This window comes from Notamacropus eugenii, chromosome 1 (assembly GCF_028372415.1).
Source record: "Notamacropus eugenii isolate mMacEug1 chromosome 1, mMacEug1.pri_v2, whole genome shotgun sequence".
Classification (NCBI taxonomy): Eukaryota; Metazoa; Chordata; class Mammalia; order Diprotodontia; family Macropodidae; genus Notamacropus; species Notamacropus eugenii.
Window position 1 is genome coordinate 269,966,940 of NC_092872.1, and position 12,618 is coordinate 269,979,557.

General features: G+C 45.9%; 1 protein-coding gene across 4 annotated transcripts in view; it reads left to right on the forward strand.

Moving 5' to 3' along the window:
* The first annotated feature begins 2,203 nt into the window (after positions 1-2,203).
* The window catches only part of SLC16A9 (solute carrier family 16 member 9), a 58,807-nt gene continuing 48,392 nt past the window's right edge, over positions 2,204-12,618 (forward strand). For 3 of the 4 annotated variants that reach the window (XR_011971625.1, XR_011971626.1, XM_072628898.1), the window contains exon 1: positions 2,204-2,527. The gene's annotated coding sequence lies outside the window, so the exon portion shown is untranslated. Of the gene's footprint in view, positions 2,536-12,618 lie in introns of all 4 variants that reach the window. The other variant, XM_072628899.1, reaches the window with a different exon arrangement.

Genomic DNA, 12,618 nt, shown 5'->3' on the forward strand with positions numbered 1-12,618 from the left:
GGCCTCAAATTTTCTCCCCTGTAAAAATCAGAGGGTCGGGAAGATGACCCTTGAGGTCCCTGCCAGCCTTGAATCTATGAACAAATAACCATTCTTCTATAGTCGCTCTCACTTCACCATGAGTGAACCTCTCCCCTCCTCCTCTGTCCTGGCTACTTTCAATTTTTACAACCCTTAGAGCTGCCCTGCCCACGTGAGACAGAAAACTTTCTTCCTTGCTTTCTATGCCTTATTGAAGCAGACTTCCACTTGACCAGAGATTTTTTGCTCCTCTTTCCCTAGGGGTCTCTAACGGATTTCCTTAAACTAGCTTCACTCTGGGTTCCAACACATTTTGATTCTCTGGACCTCAGTTTCCCAACCTGTAAAATAAGTGTTGAGCCAGATGATGACTGAGGCCCTTTCCAAGTCTAATTCCCTAGGACTTGAGGATGGGGCAGGCCATGCAAAGCCAGCTCTGTAACTTAGGGCCTTTTGACTGGGGACTGGACAGGCAGGGAGAGTCAGGACAACAGGGAGGACATGTAAACAGTAAGGACATAAAGTGACCTTGGGTTCCTCTTCTGCAATCCCACTGTCCCTCGGGGTCCCACCTTGGCTCCCTAACTTTATTCTATTCTAACCCCCAAATCCTCCCCTTTACTCTAAGATCTGTGAGTCAAACACACCACTTAAGCATTCAGTCAAGACCTTGGGGATGATCTGTTGACCATCCCTGGAGTCAAACGCTGCAACTCTAACAAGTTCCAAACTGTTTGACTTTGGACACATTGCTTCCCCACTTTTGCTGGCTCAATTTCCTCCTTGGTAAAATGAACATAATTATTTCCACCACCCACCTCTCTATACTGTTTGCGGAGAAGCACTTTGGGATCATACAATTTCAAGTTGGAAAGGATCTTGGAAATGACTTCGGATCCCTTAATTTTACAAAAAGGTAAACTGTGGCAGGGTGGTGACTTCCTCAAATTCTAGTAAGTTCCTCCAAAGCAAATGCTTTTTTCCACTGCACCCAAATGTGAGAGCCTGAGGCTTCGAATCCCAATTTCTGGACTTATAGGAGGTGTGGTTTAGGTCTTTCTCTAGGACTTAGCTTTCCAGTCTATAAAATGAGAGGACTGGACCAGGATGGTTCTCAAAACTGAGACCTGGAGGTACTATGTAGAAAGGAGCTATTCTTGTTAATAACAATGAACTGATAAAATTGGGTTATTTCCTCATGGCTGACGTTAACATCTGCTTGGGGGCGGGGGGAGACTTGTGATTTCTTTGGAACAGGCAACTTTCGATCACCATTAGACAGAGAGATCCCGAGAGCAGGGAATGTACTGGTCTTTGGTTGCACGTCGGTGCTTAGCATGTACCGAGTATCTAGTAGACACTTAACACGTTGCTTGTGAACTTGCAAAAAGAAACCTTGTCAATTCAAAAACCAGGATTGTGCCTGGACACAGAGAGCTGTGATTTTCCCCAGGTCACGCAGTGTGTTCAAAAACACGCCTTGCATCGGAGGTTGGCTGTCCACTCACCTCTACTCTCGACATATATAGGTCGCTTTTGTTCTTTAAAGAAAATCAAATTAAAATGTGCACCATCTTGTTACATCCATAAACTCATTTTCCCCTTAGAACGACCCTCGGAGGTACCTACTACCATTGTAATTTCTTCCATGTTATGGATGAGGAAACTGAGGCTCCCTAAAGTCAAAAAGATTGTCCCTGAGGCACACAGTTAGTGTCGGAGGCGGCATTTGAACCTAACTTCCTTAGCGCTCTGCTCCACTCCCAGCCGGCGGGGTTGCCTGGGAGAGCTGGCTCCCTCCCCGGCCGTGCCCGGAGTCCCAGAGACTCTTGGGCCAGTCTCCCTGCGCCTGTCCCCGGCCCGAGGCGCCCGACAGGGAGACAAGCGAGCGAGAGAGCGAGCTCGCAAGCGAGCGAGCGCCCCCCCACCCCAAGCCTTGCCGCCTCCATCGCCTACTCCTCCTGCTTCCCCCGCTGCAGCTCGCTCAGCCACAACCGGTTCAGACTGGCCTCGGTGCCCCGCAAAGGAGGGAGAGGGAGAGCAGGGGGAAAGAACTTGGCCGGCAGTGGCGGCGCACCCGGCGGCCAGGGGGGAGGGGAAGGGAGGGGGGCTGGGGAGGCCAAGGAGGGGGAGGGAGGAGGGAGGAGGAGGAGACAGCCCTGGGGCTGCAGGGAGGAGGGGGGCAGCTAGCTGCTCCATGTGGCCGCCACCACGGGCTAGGCGCTCGGCCCTGCCGGAGGGCGGCCGCTCCCCTGCGGGGCCGGTGCTGCGCGGCTTGAGCCGGGTCATTGCCCAATCCCCCCACGGCGGCGGCGGCGGCGGCAGCGGGGATAAATAGCAGCGCCCTGGGCCGCGGGGGCCACCAGTGGGAGAGCCAGAGAGCCGGCGGGTGGACCAACGGGCAGCTGGCTGGACAGTACGCTCGGCCGCCGCAGTCCCTGCGCCCTCCGAGCTAGCTGCGGCCGCCGTAGCGGGAGTAGAACCTCTAGCCCCGGAGCGCCGCCAGGTAAAGGGGTGAGAGCTGCGGAGCGGGGAGAGGGCAGGGGATTGCGCGCCCACGGCCACTCTCTCAGCATACTTCCTGCCCGCCCTGGCTCCGGTGCGCCAGGGCTCCGGTGGCTCAGGATGTCACCCACTGCCCAACAATTTGGAACGGGTTCCTAGCTCACTCACTCGGGATGTGTGTGCCTCAGTGAGGGTGTGTGTGGGTGCGCGTGAGTGAGAGTGTGTGTCTGTGTGTGTTTGCGTGTGTGTGTGTGCGAGCGCGCGACTAGTTCCTCTGGGGTTCTCTTCAACCCTTGCCAGCAGTAAGAGAGAGGGCTGTAACCCTGGGACTCCACGGGTAGCTTGCAGCGTTTGGGGATACTCCTTAGGACTTGGAGAAGCCGGACAATTTCAGATTGTGTTGTTTCTAAAGTTGTGTCCTATCCAGAAATGTGGAGGCCTCCCTCTGAATGAAAGGAAAGGGCCCCCCTGGGCTGCGGGGAAAGGAAGGGGAAACCGCCGAACTGGAGACTGGGCACTGGCGCAGCGGGGTCCGGGACAGCCGCTCCCCTCTTGGTTGGAGGTTGTGGAGAATGGGAAGGAGGAGGAATCCGAGGCGCTCTGGTGGGAGCCGGGCTGCACACTGGCCCCAGGACCGGGGTGGGAGGCGAGCCTGGCGGTTGTTAAGCATCACTGAGCCAGGTTCAGCACCACCTGGTCCAACCTGGGCTCTTGACTGAGGGGAGCTTGCGAGAGAGTTTGGGTTTCCCTATGGAAACTCAAGCAGCGAGCAGGAGCGATCTACCAACTTGGGGAAAAGTAGGCTTTGATTCCCTAAGTTTTTGGGTCGGGTTAGGTAGGCCCAGCAGTCCCCAAAGAATATGGTTAACAGCGACTTCTTGTACCTGAAGGTATTCGAAAAGTTCTTCGGCAGTCACTTCCCAGTTATTGGGTGCAAAGTGATGGACAGAGGATTGACGTCTGGTGAAACTGAGGCCGCCCCCTGCCCTGCCCCTATCACTTACAATAGAGTCTAAAGAAAGACTGGGGGAAGGGGAGAGATGGGGGCAAGGAAAAATAGGCAAGTACTTTTATTATCCAACAGGGATAATTAAGCATCTACCGTGTGCCTGGCATTGTGCTAAGGATTGGGGATACAAAGAAAGGCAAAAACCCATTTCCTGCCATCATGCAAATAACTATGTATGTACATGATCTATTCAGTGTAAATGGGAAGTATATCAGAGAGAAGGCAGTGGAGCAGGTAGGAATTGGGAAAGGCAGCCTGAAGAAGGTGGGGTTTGAGCTATCTTAATGGAAGTCAAGCAAGTCAAGAGGATGAAGTGAGGAGGGAAAGCATTACAGGCACAGAGGAAAGGCCCATAGTGGAGAGATAAAGCAGGGAGGCCAGCATCACTATATTGTAGAGTATATGGGATGTGAAAGGTGCAAAGACTGGAAAGGTGTCTGTGTGTGTATGGTGGTGGTGAGACAGGTTATGAGGGGCTTTGAATGACAGATGATTTTATATTTGGTACTGAGGGTAATAGGGAGCCACTGGAGTTTATGGAGAAGGGGAGTGACATGGCCAGGCCTGTACTTTGGGAAGATAATTTTGGTAGCTGAGTGGAGGATGGACTAGAGTGGGGAGAGCATGAGGTAAAGAGAAAGGTATTGCTAACTAGGAGGAGCGAGGTGATTAGAAGCTGTACCATCATGGCACTTTCTGAGATTAGGTGCTGTGAAGCTAGAAACCACTAGGCTCCACAGGGTGAGGGTGAGTGAGGAGTCCAGGAAGACAAAAGGTTTAGAACCTAGTTGATTAGGATGTGGTACCCTCCAAATTAAGTAAGATGATACATTCAGTTGGAGGCACATTGAATTTCATGTCTGTGGAACATCTAGTTCCAAATGTCCAATAGACACTTGGAGATATAAGCTCAATATGTAGCTCAAATTCAAGATTTTTAAAACAAACAAACAAACAATCAGTTCTTAGAAAATCCCTTCTTTTTTCAGTCAATCTGAAAACCGTCCTTTTTGTCATTGTTGTCCAAATGTCAGTGACTCCATCCTCTCTTCAAAGATATGAAAATTAGGAATTATATTTGTAACTCTTTGGGATCAATTGATCAGCAGCATGGCATTGGAAGTAAAGCTCTGTCCTTGGAAATGGGAAGACCAAGTCCAAATTTTGCCTCTGATTTCTACTAGTAGTTTTACAAATGAGCAAGTCATTTTACTTCCTCCTAAGAAAACCCCAGCTTTGCACCTAAAAAAAAATTTTGGATCAGTGTATTCTACATCACATTTATTGAGCATAGTACAGGGGTGGGGAACCTGTGGCCTCGAGATCACCCATGGCCCTCTAGGTCCTTAAGTGTGGCCTTTTGACTGAATCCATTGGATTCAATGTCTGTCAAAGGACCACATTTGAGGACCTAGAGGGTGATAGGTGGCCTTGAGGCCACAGGTTCCCCACTCCTTACATAGTACTTGCAATCTAATCCATTCAATTCAAATGGTAAACACCTACTGTATCCAAAGGTCTGGACTGGGTACTGAGTGTACAAACACAAAATGAAAAATGAACCCTCTCTTCAAGGAATTTACATTGGGTAGTGAAGAAAGCTTTGAGATGCTTTGAGAAAGAATATAAAAAAAAAAAGACTATTTGGACCTCATCCACAGGCAGTTTAGCATTTAAAATAGGCAAGGTAGATAGCAAGCTGGGAAGAGAATTGCATTTTAAAGTTAAGCTGTCAGGAAAACTTGGGCTGAAGTCCTGTCTGTGACTACTGGATGGGCCACCCCCCAAGTGCCATCACCACTCAGTGCTCCCTGGCCAAGTCTCTAAGATAAATTGTAGAAGAGGTGCTGATCTGCATTGCTATAGGTAGTTTGCTCATCTGGGAGTTCCCTCTACTAATGTCATCATAGGCCTAGTACCCATTTCTTTCTCTACTTTGGGAATCCAAACACTCATTTACCTTTGTTAGATATCCTTGTAAATTTTTCAAGTTGAAAACTCCTTATCCTTTAGCTAACCTAGTTCAGTCTCTCCAGATTTAGTTAGGCTGGTCAATAGACACACACACACACACACACACACACAACTCCATTGCTGGCTCCTTACTTGGACTAGTACTATCTTGTATAATAAAGCACTGAATATTTCAATGTTGGGAGTAGGTACACAGTCATGACTAGTAATTTTTGGACCCAGTGCCATTGTCACAGCCATGAGCAAAGGAGGGAGGAGAAAGAGTGGTCCCAAATACCGTGAGGTCACTGCTGGGTTGGCTATTGTACACAGAGCCAGCAGAGTGTAGCTGGCAGGGAGGAGCTCATTGGGGTGAGTCTGCTTAGGGGAGGAAATCACTGGAACTTCCTATTTTAATTATTGTTGCTAATTTGGTGATACCTTCAGTTGTTTCTATGGAGCTAATACTCCCTGCACCTTCTAAATATGCTTACCCTGAGGCAAAGACTTGGTCAGTTCTCTGAGTAAATATGAATAGAGTTAGAGAACAGAGAGGTCTGAGTATACTGGCAATGGTGGGGCCTTATTTAAGAAGAAAGTAGACCTTCAAGGGTTGAGAGGACATAGGTAAGTATGAATAAAAGCCTGGAAATAATGGGGACTAATGTGTCCCTAGGAAACAGTGAGGGGAGCTTGCTGACTTGTCAATTTCCTGCTCTATAGACAGTATTTAAGTCTAGTGCTATCTCTAGCTCCTCACTTTCCCTGATGTTTTCTATAGATTCTTAAAGCCAATACACACTTAATAAGCACTTACTGTGTGTGAGGAGCACTCTATGAGGTGCTGGGGATAAAAAATAAAAAGGAAGTCCCTATCTTCAATGAACTGGCATCCATCCTCTGGGCAGAGTACAACATGGACACAGATAACATAGACAAAGGAAAGAATATGCAGTTTTGAGGGGCCACAGGAGAGCAGCAGCAACTTGGTGGTGGGAATGGTGATAGGAAAGGTGGGGAAGTATCTGAGCTGAATCTCAGGAGGAATGAGAAATTCCAAAAATGCAGAGGTGGATTTGTGTAGTAGACAAGAGGGGGTGGGGGTGGAAGACTGCAATCTGTACAAATGCATAGGGTGGGAGGTGGAATATTATATCAGGAAATGGCAAGCAGGTCAGATCGATTCGAACATAGCTTCACTTTTTTTTCAGGGCCTAATAAAGAAGGCACAGTGGGGACACTGGACAACCAGGTGGTCAGGAGACCTGAGTTCTAGTCCTGGCTTTGCTAATAGATCACTGTTGAATCTTAATCAAGTCGTTTAACATCTCTGAGTCTCAGTTTCCTTATCTGTAAATGACAGGTTGGACTTCACATTCAAATTCCAGCTAATTTTTCTTTTCCCTTCAACATATTCTAAGAGTAAAGCCACTCTCCTGATAAAAAAATCCTTTGATAAATAAATGATGCTCCAGGATAGGTTCAGAGAGAAGATCTCTGAGGTCAAGGGACAGGTCTTTTTTGCCCATTTGTGTTGTCAATGTGGATTAGGAAAGAGGTTCAAAGTGACAGGGGAGTATATATTTGTGGGAATATTTGGAGTGACTGGGATCTAAGTAGAGATCAACAACCCTATCTGACTTCCCCATTTTGTCAGCTGTCATCTCCCTATCCCTTTCTTTTCAACAAAAAAGCTAGAAAATAAGCTCTTGATGAACATAGGGACAAAAGAGCTAGGTGTCTGTCTTAATTTGTGTCCTAAGGAAAGGAAGCAACACTCTTGGGGTCAATTGAGGACAGTTGGTCATGTGCCAAAATTACCTAAAGCTTTAGCTTTAGTGTTAATTGGCCACCAGGTACATTTGAAATTGTTTTCCCTCTGAAGATTGTGGCTATTAGCACTGTGACACATTTAGAAGTGGGCCTGGCCTCTGCCCTCATTAGACCCAATTAGAGCGTTGGGTTCCATTCTGGCTCATGTTTTAGAAAGATTATTACCTTGTTGGAGACGAGGGTAGCCTGGGTAGTGAAGGACCCCAAACTCATACCATGTGATAATCAGATGAAGGCATCAGGGATGTTCATGAACCCCATGAAATCTATCCACAGACCCCTTGAGGATTCATGAACCACAGGCTGAGAACACCTATTTTAGAAAAATTCTGGTAAAACAAAATCACCCAGAGTCCAGGGACTGTCTCCTTTTTGTAGAAATAACAACAATGGAGAATGAGCTGCCTTGGGAAACAGTAATTGCTTCCTCACTGAGTTTCAAGCAAAGGTTGAATGACCAGGTTCATGGGTTATTGTCCTGGGAGTTTTGCTTCACATATGGGTTCAAGGTTATGTGCTTTTGACAAACTGATCCTTGCATTCTGTCTACCTTCTTCAACACAGAATTAAGAGCCTTGAAAGATCCTTGAATTTCTGTTGAATCAATGAGTTGAAAGATTTTTGGCTTGTAGGCCCCTAATTAATGGAAAAGTGGAGATAAACCTACCCAAGTACAAATGAAACATTCATACGCTCACAAAATTATAGCTAAAAAAAGCTTGTTGATTATGCTTACCAGTCTGAGCTCCAGTTTACCTAGGGCCATGCTTTCAACATGGCAGCTTTAGTCAGTAGCTAGAGAAACCCTTGCAAGGATGTTTGAGATACTCGTGGATAGATTGCTGAACTTGGAGCAGGAAGACTGAGTCTGAATCCTTCCCCTGCTCCCTCCCCTATCATGCTTACCAGTTACATGACTATGGGCAAATCTCTTAACCCCTTTGAGCCTCCGTTTCCTCAAATGTCAAATTGTTGTTTTTGTTGGTTGGATTGGCTGCCAGAGAATCTGCCCTTAGTTTTATGTCAGCGTGATATCTTGTAACCAAGTTGGCCTGATCAGTTTTGGCTTGAGTACCAAGAATGGAAGTAGTCGGGAGGAAACAAGCAAGTGCTTGACTAAATAGACAGTTAAAAGCATTTTCATAGGGGGACAAAAAACAGCACAAATCTTAGTGTGACTAACAGCAAAAGAAAACTGGAAAGGAGAGGTCAGCAGATCCTAAAAACAACATTGAGTATAGGCTGCCAGGAATATGTGGGGGAGATCGCTGGTTTTTGTCAAGACTTGGGCAGTCCTGTGTTGTGATTGGAGCTCTGGACCTGGAGCCAGGAAGACCTAGGTTCATGGGCATTCTAGCTGTGAGATCTTGGACACGGGTCCGGACTTGTATCAGATGATCTCTAGTAAGTCATAGGGATGTCTTTGCTTATCCCTTTCATTTCAAATGCCTTCCTCTTTCATGAAAGGGCAGGACAATTATTTCCAGATAGCTCTGTCTCTTCTTCAGTTTCTTCATCTGTGAAATGAGGGGGTCTAGCACTAGATCCCTAATCCCGTGATTGTGTTATCCTACAGTTTCTTCAATTACATGATCCAAATTTATTCAACACAATTTGTTCTTTGATGGAGGCAACACTTGCATGAGCACACATACACATACACACATACACACACACACACACACACAAGCTATTTTTGACTTAACAGCCAGTTCAGTTGTGAGACCTGGTGGGGATATAGCAAAAAGAGAGCTTTCCTGAGTAACCATGGGGTTCTGTTTAGCTAACTCCGGGGGATGGATTTCAAGACAAAGAAAGGTCCAAAGTAGGATGCAGAATACTGGAAAATTGTTAAGCCCTCCCCAAGGTTCCTGAAGTGTTCAAAATTTCTTCTGACTTTTTTTTGCCTAGTTTCTGCTTTTCTAGGGTACAAGTCAATAATGATGTCAGGAAGTATCCTCATTTTCCAAAGAATCCGTTCAAATACCTTGGTTTTTTCTTTGAAGAGTAACAGTAATGGTGCAATGAATAGACAGTTAATCTTGAAGCCAGAAAGTCTTGGGTTAAAGCCCCACCTCTGATTCTGTGAGCCTGGACAATCACAAACTTAGCCCCTAGGCTTCTTTCTAAGACTGCTAACCTGGTGCTAAGCTGCATTGATAGAAAGGCATTTCCTCACAAGGGAGATGCCAACACTAGTGAAACCATAGGTTCAGCTCTATCCTTATGTAAAAAAAGCAACCAGCTTCTCTAAGGATGACAGAACCATAGGGACAAATGGTAAGTTGACGTAAGGCAGGTAGTGCTCCCAGGTTCACAGGTTCACATAATCTTCTAGCTGAAATGAGCCTCCAAGACCAGCTAGTCAAATATGTGGCTGAACAAGACTCCCCTCCGTAGCCTTTCCTAAAAGTACCTTCCCTCCTCCCCCAGCCTTCTCCTGGACTCCACTGAGGAGGACTTCACTGCTTATTGTGATAGCCCATTGCCTTCTGGGGCAGTGCTCTCATTGTTGGAAAACTTTTCCATATATCATGTTAAATCATGTTAAATCATATATCAGGGCCTCCTCTGGGCCAAGCAGACCAAGTCTAATCTCTCTTCTGTAGGGCAGCTCTTAAATCACTTGGAGAGGATTATCCTGCCTCACCATAGATCTCCCCATGTACCATTGTCATCACCAATTCTGGGCCAGGGGGACATTGTACTCTCTTGGTTATCCTCCTATATGTTTGACCAATACTTTTCAATCTCATTTGCTTCCTTATCATCCATATCACAATGATGAATGTAGTCGTACTCTTACTATCAGACCTGAACTGTCTTTCACTTGATAATCTCATCAGTTCCCATGGGTTTAATTATCTTCTCCATTGCAGATGATTCTCAGATCTACATATAGATCCCTAGTCTTTCTCCTGAGCTCTGGTTTCTCATTACCAAGTGTTCTCCTGAACACTTTGAAATAGATTTTCCATTGTCATCTTAAACTCAAAATGTCCAAAACAAAACTCATCTTTCCTTCCAAATCCTACATGCTTTCAGACTTCCCTACTACTGCCAATATTCTTTTAGTCACCAAGGTTCTCAATCATAAACTCATTCTCCACTCTTGCCTCTCACTCATCCCCATATCCAATCAGTTGACAAGTCTTGTTTCCATTTCTACAACATCTCTCACATATGGACCCTTTTCTCCAGTCACTAAACCACCATCTTAGTTCAACACCTCACTATCCATCTCCTAAATTATTACAATGCCTTCTAATTGGTTTCCCTGCCTCAAGTGTCTCCCCACTCCAGTCTATTTTCTTCCCAGTTGCTAAAGCCATTTTCCTAATACACAGATCTGACCACACCATCCTTTTACTCAGTGGACTCCTGTGACTTCCTGTTTCCTCTAGGATCATATATAAAGCTTTGTTATTTGAGTCCAACCCTTCTTGGTACCTTTTGAGGTTTTCTTGGCAAAGATACTTATGAACTTAGTCAGCCAGTAAACATTATGTTCCTACCATGTGCCAGGCACTGTGCAGAATGCTAGTCCTCTGGCTTTTGAAGCCCTTCACAGCCTGGCCCCTTCTTACCTCCCCAGTGGCCATATGCTTTATTATTAGCTTTCTTTATGCTCATCACACACAATGTTCCTTCTCCGCCCTCCATGCTCTATGTGTCTGGAATGCTCTCACTTTTGGTTTCCTTCAAGAATCAGCTCAAGCAGTTCTTTCTGCAGGAGGCTGCTTCTGGTCTCTTCAGATACTACTGCCTTTTCCTCTAAGGTGACTTTGTATCATCTCTGTATATGTCCTATGAATGTATATGTAGTCTTGCCAATAAAATGTAAACTTTTTGAGGGTAGGGGCTGTTTTTGCCTTTGCTTTGTATTCCTAGCTCATTGGACAAAGTTTGGCACATAGCAAACTGCTAATAGATACTTGCTGAGTGGTTGATTGCCAGGCACCAGGGATACAACAACAAAAATGAAAAACAACATCGTAGCTCCTCAAATAGTCTATTTCATTTTAAATTCCTGCAGAATTGACGTGTCCATATTTTGGTGAACTGAATGAATGAGCTGTGTGCTTAATCGCTAAGATCACACAGCAGTGGTTGATCCTTCCTCCGCAAAATGCCTCTTATTGGGATAAGAGTTTGGGCTAAGCAGGTCCAGGGTGAGCCAGCTGGCTGCCTTTGGCCAGGGCAGCTCACAGCCCCAAGGATTCTGGCTCCTTAGGACTGTTCCCATTGAAATCCCGGAGAGAGACACTGAGACGCTTCTCTGCACTCTGTCTTGGGACTAAAGTTTTCACCCTCTGGAGCCCTGAGGGAGAAGTAAGCTTGTTATTTTCTAGCTAGGGAATGATGGGGCGGCTTTTTGGGAATCTGCCACATCTAATGGTGGCATTCATGTGACCCCTCTCTGCAGGAACACAGGGGAAATGCCCCATGAGAGAAGGGGACATAGCGACAACAAGCCTCTGGTTACCATCCCGGCTGTTGGCCCTTTCCCTCTAGACTAAAGTTGGTTTAAAAAAACAACTCCTTCACCAGCAAAGAGATTTCAGCTAACTTGTTCTCATCTTTTGATCTTTTCTATTGTTGTTTTTCTTTGGAGAAAAGTAGGATCTTGGGAGTTCAGGTATGGAACATAACTAGGGATGTTTTATCAGATCCATTTGTAGGTGCCCTTTGGCATTTTTTTTTGCCCACTCCCTTCCTGAACACACCTACACATTCCAACTTTTCAAAGAAGCCCAAAGCAATCATGTCAGTTTTGCAGACAGTCCAACAGTTTTCCTTCATTCATATTTTTGTATATTTCAGAGCTAAGACCATAAGCACACACAGGATTAATAATTGTTTATTGACTAATTGACTGACAGGTTGTACCAAAAGTCTTAGCTTACTTTTGGGTCGTCTTGTTGCTTTACAGCTGGAAAAGAACTGCATCAAACAGAGATTCGGTGGCTTAATTGAAATCACATAGGAAGTGGGGCAGGGCTGAGATATGAACTTAGTTCCCTTGCCCTCAAATCTATCCCTTTCCTCTGTCTTCACCCTCATCTATTTTATTCTTCCCATCTTTCATACTGGGGAAATATATTGGGCAGATAACCCTGATGGCTTCCCATTGAACCTTTACCCTTCTAGGGCTGTTTTGCTAAAGCAATGAATTGCCTGGTTATTCTTCCATTGAACCAAAAGCCTTTAAGCCCCAAACCTGAAATATAAAAGAAAAGAAATCCTGAGAGTAAATATCACCTGTCAATCACTTGCTGGTTTTTATGTCTGTCACA